Source organism: Callithrix jacchus, chromosome 2 (assembly GCF_049354715.1).
Source record: "Callithrix jacchus isolate 240 chromosome 2, calJac240_pri, whole genome shotgun sequence".
Taxonomy (NCBI): Eukaryota; Metazoa; Chordata; class Mammalia; order Primates; family Cebidae; genus Callithrix; species Callithrix jacchus.
In genome coordinates this window covers 20743932-20756730 of record NC_133503.1, presented here as the reverse complement: position 1 = coordinate 20756730, position 12799 = coordinate 20743932, and the positions used below count along the sequence as shown (strand labels likewise).

Sequence of the window (12799 nt, the reverse complement as noted above, 5' to 3'; positions counted from 1 at the left end):
GCGTGGTGGCTCACGCCTGTAATCCAAGCACTTTGGATGCCCAGGCGGGTGGATCACCTGAGGTCAGGAGTTCAAGACCAGCCTGACCAACATGGTGAAATCCCATCTTTAGAAAAAAGAAAAAAAAAACCACAGAACTTGCTCTCAAAAGGCGCAGATCTCAACAGGCAGGACGCAGAAAATGATTCTGAAAACACTGTATTTTGTAGCTGCACAGGTTCTGCTGAATGAGTCCAGGGCCCCAGAATCATACAAAGTGATATACAAAATGTACCAACACAGAACCCGCCAGAAAAAGAGGAAGATTCTCATTTCTGCTCCCACTGGCCTCTACACGGACCTTCCACCACCCTCCTGCCTGCTCATTCAGACTCAGCTGCTCTGATTGCCTTTTTGTTCCCAGAACATGTCCGGCTTTTTCCCACTTCAGAGCCTTTGCCCTTGCAGTATCCCCCGTGTGGAAAATACTCTTTCTGTGCCTCTACCCATTATTAGTGTTAACCAGTGTTAGCACCCCACCTAAAGTAATGCCCCACCCAACAGGACTAACACATCACCCTGTTTATTTCCTTCATATCGTTTATCACCCTCTTACATTTCCCACAACCCACAACAAAGCACAACAAACTCAGAGACTCGGTTTTGTAGGTTTTCCCAGCCCCTAGAACTGTGCCTCCTCTGCGTTTAATAAGGGCTCAGTAAAACATTTGTTGAATGAACAAACAGATGAATAAGCCCGCATTTTCCACATCTAAAATGAGATGGTTAGATGATGTGATGTTAACAATGGCTAACAGGTACTGAATGGGTATTGTGGATTGGGCACATTGTTGAGGGCTGGGAGTAGCACTGTAGATTATTTATATTATTTCAGCCATAACAAGACCTCAAATATTCTCAGGACCTCAAACATTTAAAGTGATGTTTCTGATGCCAAAATTCCTCTCTTGGCAATTTATTTCTTGGGCTTAATTTGGAACGTTTCAAAATACAAGAACAGGAATCATAGTCATCTCTCATTCCAAGTGAGTTAGAAGTTTATAACAATAGATGACACATTGCTCTTTGTAAAAGTATTCCAGCCAATAATTAAAGAAGGGATGATAGATTTATTACCGAGTCTTGCTCTGTCGCCCAGGCTGGAGTGCAGAGGCTCAATCTTGGCTCACTGCAACATCCGCCTCCCAGGGTCAAGCATTTCTCCTGCCTTAGCCTCCCACGCAGGTGGGATTACAGGTACATGCCACCATGCCCAGCTAATTTTTTGTACTTTTTGTAGAGACAGAGTTTCACCTTGTTGCCCAGGCTGGTCTCAAACTCCTGAGCTCAGGCAATCTGCCCACCTCAGCTTCCCAAAGTGCTAGGATTACAGGTGTAAGCCACCATGCCTGGCCTTATTTTGCTATTTGTATTAGTCAGGGTTCTCCAGAGAAACTAAGCAAACAGGATAGATACATACATACATACATACATAGATGTATAAAAAGAGATTTATTATGAGGGGTTAGCTCACATAATTATGGAGGCTGAGAAGTCCCATAAATTGCCATCTGCAAACTGGAGGCCCAGGAAAGCAAGCAGTATAGTTCTAGTTCAAAACTGAAGGCCTGGGAGCCAGAATGCCAATGGTATAAGCCCCAGTCTGCAGGCCAAGGCCCAAAAACAGGAAGTGGGAGATCTGATGGTGAAAATCCCTGCCTGAGTCTGAAGGCTTAAGAACAGGGAGCTCCAGTTTCCCAGAGCAAGAGCAACAGATGTCCCAAATCAAGCAGATAGATTGAATTCACAATTCCTCTGCCTTGTTGTTCTCTTCAGGCCCTCGCTGGATAGGATGCTGCCCACCCACATGAGGAAGGGGGATCTTCACTCAGTGCTGTGGTGTGAATGTGACAACTCCTCCAAAATCCAGATCTCGTCAAGGTGATAGTATTAAAAGACAGGCCATTAACAGGTAATTACACCAAGAGGGTTGCTCCCTTGTGAAAAAGACGAAGGCACCTTTGAAAAAGGCTTTTTCTGGATTTGTCTAGGTCTTTAGCTTGCTCTTTAGCTTTTTTGCCTTGCAAGGACACAGCATTCCACCTCTCTAGAGGATGTAGTCTCACCAGACAACCTAAACTGCCAGAGCCTTGGTCTTGAACTTTCCAACCTCCAGAACTACAAGAAATAAATATCTGTTCTTTATAAATTACCCAGTCTCTGGTATTTTGGCCAGGTGCAGCAGCTCATGCCTGTATTTGGGAGGCCAAGGTGGGAAGATTGCTTGAGCCCTAGAGTTCAAGACTGGTCTGGGCAACATAATGAGATCCCATCTCTGTTAAAAAATAATAATAAACAAAAATAGGCTGGGCGCAGTGACTCACACCTGTAATCCCAGCACTTTGGGAAGTCAAGTGGGGGTAGATCCCTTCAGGTCGGGAGTTCAAGACCAGCCTGGCCAACATGGTGAAACCCTGTCTCTACTAATACAAAAATTAGTCCAGCATGGTGGTATGCACCTGTAATCCCAGCTACTTGAAAGGCTGAGGCAGGAGAATCACTTGAACCCAGGAGGCATAGGTTTCAGCCAGCCAAGATCACACCATTGCACTCCAGCCTGGGCAACAAGAGCAAAACTCTGCCTCAAAAACAAACAATAAATAAATAAAACAAAAATTAAAAATTAAAAAATTACCCAGTCTCAAGTCTTTTGTTGTAGCAGCACACACTAAGATCCTCAATCTACCAGCTCAGATGCTAATCTCTTCCAGAAACACTCGCACAGATACACGTAGAAATAATATGTTACCAGCTATGGCAGCATCTCTTAGCCCAGTCAAGTGAGCACCTAAAATTGACCATCATGTTACTGATCATCATTTAATAGACATAGGAAATTAGCATGAAAGTCTGCCAACATCACAAAAAGAGAGCTCATCAGACATCATGTGGCTCCTAATAAAAGAGCAGAACACCACCTGTGAGGGAGTCTTATTAAAAAAATTCACATCTAAATCATATCAAACCTCAAGATTCAACTATCAATGTATAGAAAACACAGAAAAACTGGTTAATCAATATCACAAATACAATCAGCAAGCTCCAAACAAGAGGATGCTGACAATCTAGATCTCTCAAAATTAAAGGGAGATTAGAGTGGAAACTGATAGCTTTTAAAGGGCTTTTAAAGGACAATATTTTAAAGGATAACATCAATCAATCACAATACACAGACCTTATTTGGTTCCTGATTCAAGTGGACAAACTGAAAAACAAAAAATTTCAAAAGGGCCAGGCACACCGGCCCATGCCTATAATCCCAGCACTTTGGGAGGCCAAGGCAGGCAGATGACTTGAAGTGAAGAGTTCAAGACCAGCCTGACCAAGATGGTGAAACCCCGTCTCTACTAAAAATACAAAAAATTAGCCAGGCGTGGTGGCAGGCACCTGTGACCCCAGCTACTCAGCAGACAATTGCTTGAATCCAGGCGACAGAGGTTGCAGTGAGCCAAGATCGCACCACTGCACTCCAGCCTGGGCAATGGAGTGAGATGCCGTCTCAAAAAAAGAAATAAAAATCACCACATATTTGAAAATTTAAAAACATAACAAGCCAAAAATGGTTACAGCTTTTCGAGCTAGAAATGAAAAAGCCACTGAAGCATCATATAGGTTCTAATTTCTAATAAGGCGAATAGTAATATCAATAACCCTCATAAAGAAAAAAGCTGTTGTTATTTATTAGGGTTCTCAAAATTTGTTTAAGAGTAAGGCTTTCTTGAGACCAAAGAATGAGGAAACCACTGTGGCTTATTGTCAGCCATGAGAGGTCTCTTTCTTGCTATGACCTCATAAGGAGCCACTGTTACAGAATTTCAGGCACATGTACCAGTCCCTGGCTGGGCTTAGGTTTCTAGTCTTTCTAGCTTAGGAGGCTGGTTTTCAATGCCCTAAAGGATTTTGGCCAAAGTTAACTTGTTTTCTTTTTGGCATTGTAGGCTTTCTGTCTTTCTCATTTGTTATTAATTTCTCTTTCTTTTTTATTTTCTCTCATTTTTCCACTTGTATTCTTTCTCTTATTTTTCTCATTTTTCCCTTCTTTGTCGTCTTTACTTTTATTTTTCTCATTGTTTTCTTTTTCCTTATCCTTTTTTCTTTTTCTCACTTTTTTCTTTACTGTTTTCTTTTTTCATTATTTTAATAGAGATGGGGTTCTCATGACGTTGCCCAGGCTGGTCTCAAACTACTGAGCTCAAGCAGTCCTCCCACCTCAGCTTCTCAAAGTGCTGGGATTACAGGTGTAAGGCACTGCACCTGAACTTTTTTTCTTTCTCTCATTCTTGTTTATTTCTTTTTCTTGTTTTTTAAAAATGTTGTTAGTATTTCATTTGGTTTATTTTTACTTTAGCATTGTGTTTTGATCCCATTATGAAGATCAGTTGGTCAGGTGGTCTTTAGGAGTGATTTTTCTTTTGAGGTGATCTAGACCAAACTTCTCTCTAATTTTTCTCAGTTTTAAGCTGACCTTGGGGCACTCTGCCTTCAATCCCAGCAGTAAGTCTGACATACGGTGGGGCCTCTTGGCCATCTCAGCTGAGAACACCCATATTGGCAAACACCAGCTCCTCCACACCTTCATCAAGGGTACCTTTGCCTGTCAAAGCTGGCCTGGCACATCCTGACTGGGAAATATGTAGCCATGAGGATCACTGACAAGACTCAACAGAATTCCTCTAGCTTCCAGAGATGATCCTGCGAAATAAACAACGTGAAGGCTTTGAATCATCCCATCATGGTAAAATTATTTGAAGGGATAGAGACTGAGAACATGATTCCTTGCCATGGACTACACCCCTGAAGAAGAGTCCCCCTGCATCATGGAAGTATGATAGAAAAAGAGCAAAACGGTGCCCCAAAGAATTAAAGAAACCAATGACTAACAGAAATTCTTGAGTTTATAGGATGGCAGATAAGAAATGACTTGCTGAACTGCTGAAATTCCTTCTGCTTATGAGATTTAAAAATTGGCTGAAATTGGTTGGAACCAATATGGTCAAATGGAATCTGTAAAACAAGCTCGCTTCTATCACAGTCCAGATCTCCACCAGATGTTTTATGCTAACTCCTCCCAAATTTGCACATGCGACCCCTGAGGAAGCATGAAGAGATAGCTGTGTATGCTGGAGGACTTCCCAGACCTCCTCTTTCCTTCCACCAACCACCTGCTAATTCCAGAATTCACCCCCAAACCTTTTCTAATAATGTTCCCGTAAAGCCAGCACAGGGAGACAGATTTGAGCTGGACTCCTGTCTCCTTATTGGTAAACCTGCAACAAAAAGCTTTGCCTTTCCCAAAAACCTGGAGTTATTGTATTGGCTTGTAGCTCATTGGGCAGTGAGCCCCTTTTGTTCAGTAACAAGATGACCAAGTCAAATTCTGCCGGATAGTATCTGCTGTACATTACTGTCACCAGAAGCTTCCTGTCCACAGAAACTCAAGCAGACGGCCAGGCGCAGCGGCTCATACCTGTAATCCCAGCACTTTGGGAGGTCGAGACAGGTAGGTCACCTAACGTTAGGAGTTTGAGACCACCATGGCCAACATGGTGAAACCCCATCTTTACTAAAAATACAAAAATTAGCCAGGCATGGTGGCATATGCCTATAATCCCAGCTACTTGGGAAGCTGAGGCAGGAGAATCACTTGAACCCAGGAAGTGGAAGTTGCAGTGAGCTGATATTGTGCCACTGCACTCCAGACTGGGTGACAAGAATGAGACCCTGCCTCAAAAAAATTTAAAAAGCAGAAAACCCGCCCTTGAATGCTGACATGAACATCAAGAATGCAGACTTTGGCATCGTCAACAAATTCACCTTTGTCAACAAGGTGTTTATCTTCTGATTATCCCTTTTGCTGCCCTGGAACTCCTTCATGGCCAAAGTATGATAGACCTACCATGGATCCCAGGAGTCAGCTTCTGTACACCGGTCAATGGATCCTGCCTTTGATGGGCAGAACTTCAAGGAGCTGTAGGATGAAGTACAGAGTGGAATGTATCACATTCACTTCTACTTGTTCAGGGAAGGTGAAAACCTGCTTAAGAAATTCCTCATTCTTGGTTGATGGGGACAGCAAACCACCATGGCACATGTATACCTGTGTAACAAACCTGCACGTTCTGCACATGTATCCCAGCACTTAAAGTATCATTTAAAATAAAGAAAGAAATTTCTCATTCTCAATTCCAGCAAGAGAGACACTTCAGAGCAAATCATGAATGCTCCATGAATAAATGTATTCCATATCCCTCATAAAGATGAACTAAATCTTTACGTGGAGCCATTTTCTAACTGCAAGGACCTTCCCCCTCACCTGGCAACAGACAGAGTTGAAGGTGTCATAGGTTACACACACGAAGAGATTTTGGACTTGCGATGGGCCAGAGGTACAACAAGGTGATGCCTTTCGACCTGCTCTTGAGCTACAAGCCATGTAAGCCGCAGGTCCGCACTGTCCTTTTGCAACCCCAGCCTTTGGCTGATCTGACCAACAGCAGCACACGTTCCCATCCCACAACGTACAGCACAGGGTCTCTGCCAGCCCCAAGTATGAGTTTCAGGGAGCCTGCCATTCCTATCTTTAACTGCTGTGTTAGTGTGCAAGGGCTGCCATAATACCACAATCCGGAAGCTTAAACAAAAATGATTTTCTCATAGTTCTGGAGGCTGGAAGTCCAAGATCACGGTGCCAACAGGGTTAGGTCCTTCTGAGGCCTCCCACCTTGTCTTGCAGTCTTCTCACATGGTCTTTTCTCTGTGCCCATACATCCCTGGTGTCTCTTCCTCTTTTTATAAGGAAGCCAGTCTTGTTTGATTAGGACCCCATTCTTATGCCCTCATTTAAGGGCCTTATCTTCAAATACAGTTATATTGGGGATTAGGGCTTTGATGTATGAATCTTGGGGGAATGGGGGACACAATTCAGTCCTTAAAAATTGCTGCACTGAAAATATTCAGAAGACCAAGGTGGATCCTCAAAAGATTCTGGAGATAGGACAGAAGCCAGGGGCACAGAGTGCCTGCCAGTCCCCCAGACAGCCTGGATCCCTCTCCACAAACAGCAAGTTCTTCTTCTAGCTTTTTTTTGTTTTTTTTTTTGGAGACAGAATCTCACTCTGCCACCCAGGCTGGAGAGCAGTAGCTTGATTTCGGCTTACTGCAACCTCTGCCTCCCAGGTTCAAGCTATTCTCCTGCCTCAGCCTCCCAAGTAGCTGGGATTACAGGCATGGGCCACCATGCCTGGCTAATTTTTGTATTTTTAGTAGGGATGGAGTTTCACCACATTGGCCAGGCTGGTCTTGAACTCCTGACCTCAGATGATCCACCTGTCTAGGCTTCCCAAGGGCTGAGATTACAGGCTTGCACCACCGTGACTGGACTGTCCTTCAAGTTTATACAGCAGCATCTTTGTTTCAGGTTTGCCAAAAGAAACCTAAAAAAAACTGAGTGGAGATGTTCAAACCTGAAGAGACTGAACCACACTTGCTGCACTTTCTATGTAGTATGAAGATCTCAGGCTCCATGGAGCCCAATGAGATGACATGGGAATTTGGCAAGGTGCTCAACACAAACAGCTGCCAGGGTGAGCTGAACAAGAAATGGTGCTGCTGTGCATGCCTGGCGTGCCAGGCCAACAGGGCTTTGTGCAGCGAAAGGCAGAGGTGTGCAAACTCCCACAGCAGTCTCTCAGAGTTCAGTGAAAATGCATGCCTGGCACCTCCCTGGCCTTCAAAAGTATTGCTTCCAAAGATCCTCTCTACCAAACTTTACTCAGGCTCCCCTGAACTCTTTTTTACCCAGGCCTGACTTTTGGACTCCCGTGTCCATCCCTACATTGTCCAGTTTTAGCAACAATCCTGCTAAGTTGGTTTAGACAGAATTCCCCATCCTCCATGTCTAATCACACTTGACATCTAACCTGTCTTCTCATCCTCCACCATCCCCCAGGTGATACCTGATTACCCTGGGATCAAGAAGCCTGGTTAGGTCAGCAGTCAGGATCTCCCTTATCACTGATGTTTTCTCTTAGTGATTTTCCATCCACTGACCCCCGCCTTGTTCCTTGGCTATAAATTCCCACTTGCCCCTGCTGTGTTTGGAATTTAACCCAATTCTATCCTGAAGGCTCTTTTTCCCTATTGCAGTAATACTGACCAAAACCAGTTTTTACCACTTTAACTTCTGTCCAGCTCTGGTTTTCTTTAACAGTGAAGGAGATTAAGGTTTAAAAAGCTGTCAGAAGCCACCTGGGAGACAAGAGGAAGAGCCAACTGGCCACCAGCCCCTCAGCTCCACCCCAAGTGCAGAGACTGAACTTGCCTGTTTCCTCTGGGGCACTTCTCCCATCCATACCCTGCATCTTTTTTCTTTCATATTTGTGGAGAAGGGAAGATGGTTCTGTAAAATAAATATTTAAAAATATATAAATATAAGTAAATTTTTGGAATCAACTGAAGTGCCCATTAGTGAATAAATGGTAAAGAGAGTGTGGTACACAATGGAATGTTATTCAGCCATAAAAAGAATTAAATCCTGTTATTTGCAGCAACCTGGATGAAACTGAAGGGCATTATGTTGAGTGAAATAAAATATAAGTAAAATTTTGGTTCACACCAGTATTCTTAGCAATTTGGGAAGCCAGGGTGGAAGGATCACTTGAACTCAGGAGTTCAAGACCAATCTGGGCAACATAGTGAGACCTCACCCGGATGTGGTGGCACACACCTGTAGTCACAGGTACTCAGGAAGCTGAGGTGACAAGATCACTTAAGCCCAGCAGATAAAGCCTGCAGTAAGCTATGAGAGTCCCACTACTGCACTCCAGCCTCCAACAGCATGAAACTCTATTTCAAAACAAAAAAAGAAAGAAAATATAAGTTATTTTTTTTTACTTTGGAGCAAGGAATGATTTCTTAGATAAGGCGTAGAAGTATTGACTATAAAACTTTGTAAATTTGGCTATTTAAAATTAAGAATTTGTTATTCATCAAAAGACAGCAGGCTAGGCACAGTGAATCATACCTATAATACTAGCACTTGGGAGATCAAGGCAGGCTAATTTCTTGAGCCCAGGAGTTTGAGACCAGTCTGGGCAACATGGCAAAAACCTGTCTCTACAAAAGATACAAAAATTAGCTGGGTGTGGTGGCATGGACCTGTAGTCCCAGCTACTCAGGTGGCTGAGGTAGAAGGATCACTTAAGCCCAGGAGGTCGTGGCTACAATAAACCTTAAGCATACCACTGTACTTCAGTCTGAAAAACAGAGCAAGACCCTGTTAAAAAAAAAAAAAAGTAGAATAATAACTTACATAGTTAACAAATATTCTCAGTACATGCAACCAACAAATAATTCGCATCAAGAACTCCTATATGGCCAATGCAGTGGCTCACAACTGTAATCCCAGGACTTTGGGAGCAGAGGCAGATGGATCACAAGGTCAGCAGTTCGAGACCAGCCTGACCAACATGGTGAAACCCTGTCTCTACTAAAAATACAAAAATTAGCTAGGCGTGGTGGCAGGTGCCTGTAATCCCTGCTACTCAGGAGGCTGAGGCAGGAGAATCACTTGAACCCGGGAGGTGGAGGTTGCAGTGAGTTGAGATGGCACCACTGCACTCCAGCCTGGGCGACAGAGTGAGACTCTGTCTCAGAAAAAAAAAAAAAAACCCCTCCTATTCAACAATTATAAAAGCACAATCAATTCTCTGTAAGGATACCCACACTTTTTCTTAAGGACATATAGTAAATATTTTTGTCTTTGAGGTCCATACAACCTCTCTTGGACTACTCAACCATTGTTCAAAAGTAGTGATAGAAAATACATAACAGATTAACCATGTTCTAATGAAACTTTATTTACAAAAACAGAGAGCCAGCCCAATGGCCTTAGCTTGCCAACCCTTCTAATAGACTAAGGATTTGAGCTGAAAATTTTTTTAAATTTGAATTTAAATCAGTTTGCTTTGTTACATAATAAAATACTCCAACTCTCTCTCTCTTTATCTAACTCTCTCTCTATCTCTATCTCTCCCTATATATATCTTTTTTTTTTTAACGGAATTTCACTCCTGTCGCTCAGGCTGGAGTGCAGTGGCAGGATCTCAGCTCACTGCAACCTCCACCTCCTGGGCTCAAGAGATTCTCCTGCCTCAGCCTCCTGAGTAACTGGGATTACAAGCGTGCGGCAACATGCCTGGCTAATTTTCATATTTTTATTAGAGACAGGGTTTCACCATGTTGGCCAACCTGGTCTCAAACTCATGACCTCCAGTGATCCACCCACCTCAGCCTCCCAAAGTGCTGGGATTACAGGTGTGAGCCACCATGCCTAGCCAATATCTCTTGATTCTATGGATCTCCTGGGCAGTTCTTCTAGTCTGGGTCAGCTTAGAAAATCTGTGCTGTCAGTTGGCAGCTTGGCTGGGACTGGAAAGTTTAGGATGGCTTCACTCACATTAATGTTCCTTTGGCCAAAGCAGGTCATATAACCAAGCCCAGATTCAAGATTCAAGAAGTAGACAAATAAACTTCATCTCTCTTTTATTTTTTCGAAACAGTCTTGCTCTGTCTCCCAGGCTGGAGTGCAGTGGTGCAATCTTAGCTCACTGCAACCTCCACCTCCCAGGTTCAAGCGACTCTCATGCCTCAGCCTCCTGAGTAGCAGGGACTACAGGCGTGCATCACCACGTCTGGCTAATTTTTCTATTTTTAGTAAAGATGGACGAGGTTTCACCATGTTGTCCAGGCTGGTCTTGAACTCCTGACCTCAAGTGATCCACCCGCCTCAGCCTCCCAGAGTGCTAGGATTACAGGCGTGGGCCACCTTCATCTCTTGATAGAAGGAAGAGCCAAGTCAGGAGGCACAGGGGAGTATAATCCAAGATGGCAGGCATTTATAGCCATTTTACAATTGAACTGTAAACCTTTCAGCATCCACAATATGAGTTCATAGGCTGGGTAATAATTCAGTGGCTGTACATGTATAGCCGAAAATGACTAACTTACGTGAGCCTCTGTGGTTTGACTCCTAAAGGAAAACTTTCCATTAGTAACAAGTTTATAGGCTGGAGACAGTGGCTCATGCCTGTAATCCCAACACTTTAGGAGAGGGATGCAGGTAGACTGCTTGAGCTCAGGAGTTCAAGACCAGTCTGGGCAACATAGTGAGACCTTGTCTCTATAAAATATCAAAAAAATAAAAATAACAAGTTTATATAACAGTCCACTATTTTATTTTTCACAGAACTCTCCTGTCCAAATCTCTTGTTCAAATGCATCAACTAAGACACTTCTATAAGCATACTATTTATATCAATGACTCCCAAGAGAACAAGCATTCCTTGTCCCCAGTCCTACCCAGAGAGATTTTTCTAGAATTGGGGCTGGGGGGAGGGGAAGGTAAGGAATATAATTAGAAAATGCTTATTCAGATAAACCACAATATTTTATAGTTAGCCAACGAAAAACATATATAACTATCTCTTATAATACAAATTATAGAAAGCAACACATTTATAAAATGGAGACAAGGTTTTTAAAAATTGAAAGTCTGGGTGCAGTGGTGCACACCCCAGTACTTTGGGAGGCTAAGGCAGGGGGATCACTTGAGCCCATGAGCTCAAGGCTGCAGTGAGCTAGGATCGTGCCACTGTCCTGCAGCCTGGGTGACAGAGAGAGACCCTGCCTCTTTAAAAATATATATAGTCACATGTCTATGTATATATATATATATATATATACACACACACACACACACACACACACACCTACATTCATGTAATATGTATGTGTATGTACATATGCCTGTATATATCATCTAGGTAATGTACATGTATGCATACTATACACATGTAATATATAGTATGTACACATATATATCATGTAATATATGTATACTATATACATGCGATATATATGTGTATATATACACACATACATACAGAGAGAGAGAGAGAGAGCGAGAGAAACACCAACCAGAAAGTGGAGAGTTTCCAGTTTCCAGGTATACCCTGAGTTTGGTAGAAGCCATTTCTCTCCAAAAGAGACCCTGTAGGCCACAGTCAGAGAGCCAGCATCCCTGAGAAAGCCACAGAAATATTCTTCTCCTGGCTGAACCCATTCCCTGGCTGGCTGGCACTTGGCAACCTGACAAGTGTTTTACATTCAAAAGGTCAAGCTCTGAGTGAATCTGCTCAGAGACTCTAGTGAAGAGTGCCTTACCACTCACGCCTGGATGCCCAAGCCTGGCGCCTGTCCCCTGCCCCTGCCATTCTGACAGCTGTGGAAGAAGGACCCAGGTTCCCAGCTTGGGCTGTCAGCACATGCAGGGCAGCCCTTTTGTTGAAGGTCAAAGTCTAATTCTCACTCCAGGGAGCCTTCTCTGTTGCTCTCTTTCTTCTAGCATGTCCATCTTAATAACTGCTTGTATTTTTCTGCTACTTTATAGTCTTCAAGACATTTTCCCCTTCACAATCTTATTTGATCTTCTCAAATAGAAGGAGGGTGTCAGAACAATCATGAGCCTTGTTTCGAAAAAAGAAGGACTAGGCAATTGACTGTTGGGAGAAGAGCGTAGGGAGAGAAAGATGTGATATTTTTCCTCCCCCATCATAAGGGTTCCGGCTGATACTCTCATAACAGGTTAACAGGAGAAAAGCATAACAAATGTATTTAATCAAAGTTTTATGTGTCTGAAAAGTTTTATGTTCAGAATGAAGACCCAAAGATACAGGGAAAATTGTCCATTGTTTGTTTGTTT

The 12799-nt window shown here is 43.2% G+C and overlaps 1 pseudogene; it reads left to right on the top strand.

Moving 5' to 3' along the window:
* The first annotated feature begins 6414 nt into the window (after window positions 1-6414).
* Window positions 6415-12799, top strand: part of LOC100385765 (GPI-anchor transamidase component GPAA1 pseudogene) — a 53607-nt pseudogene continuing 47222 nt past the window's right edge.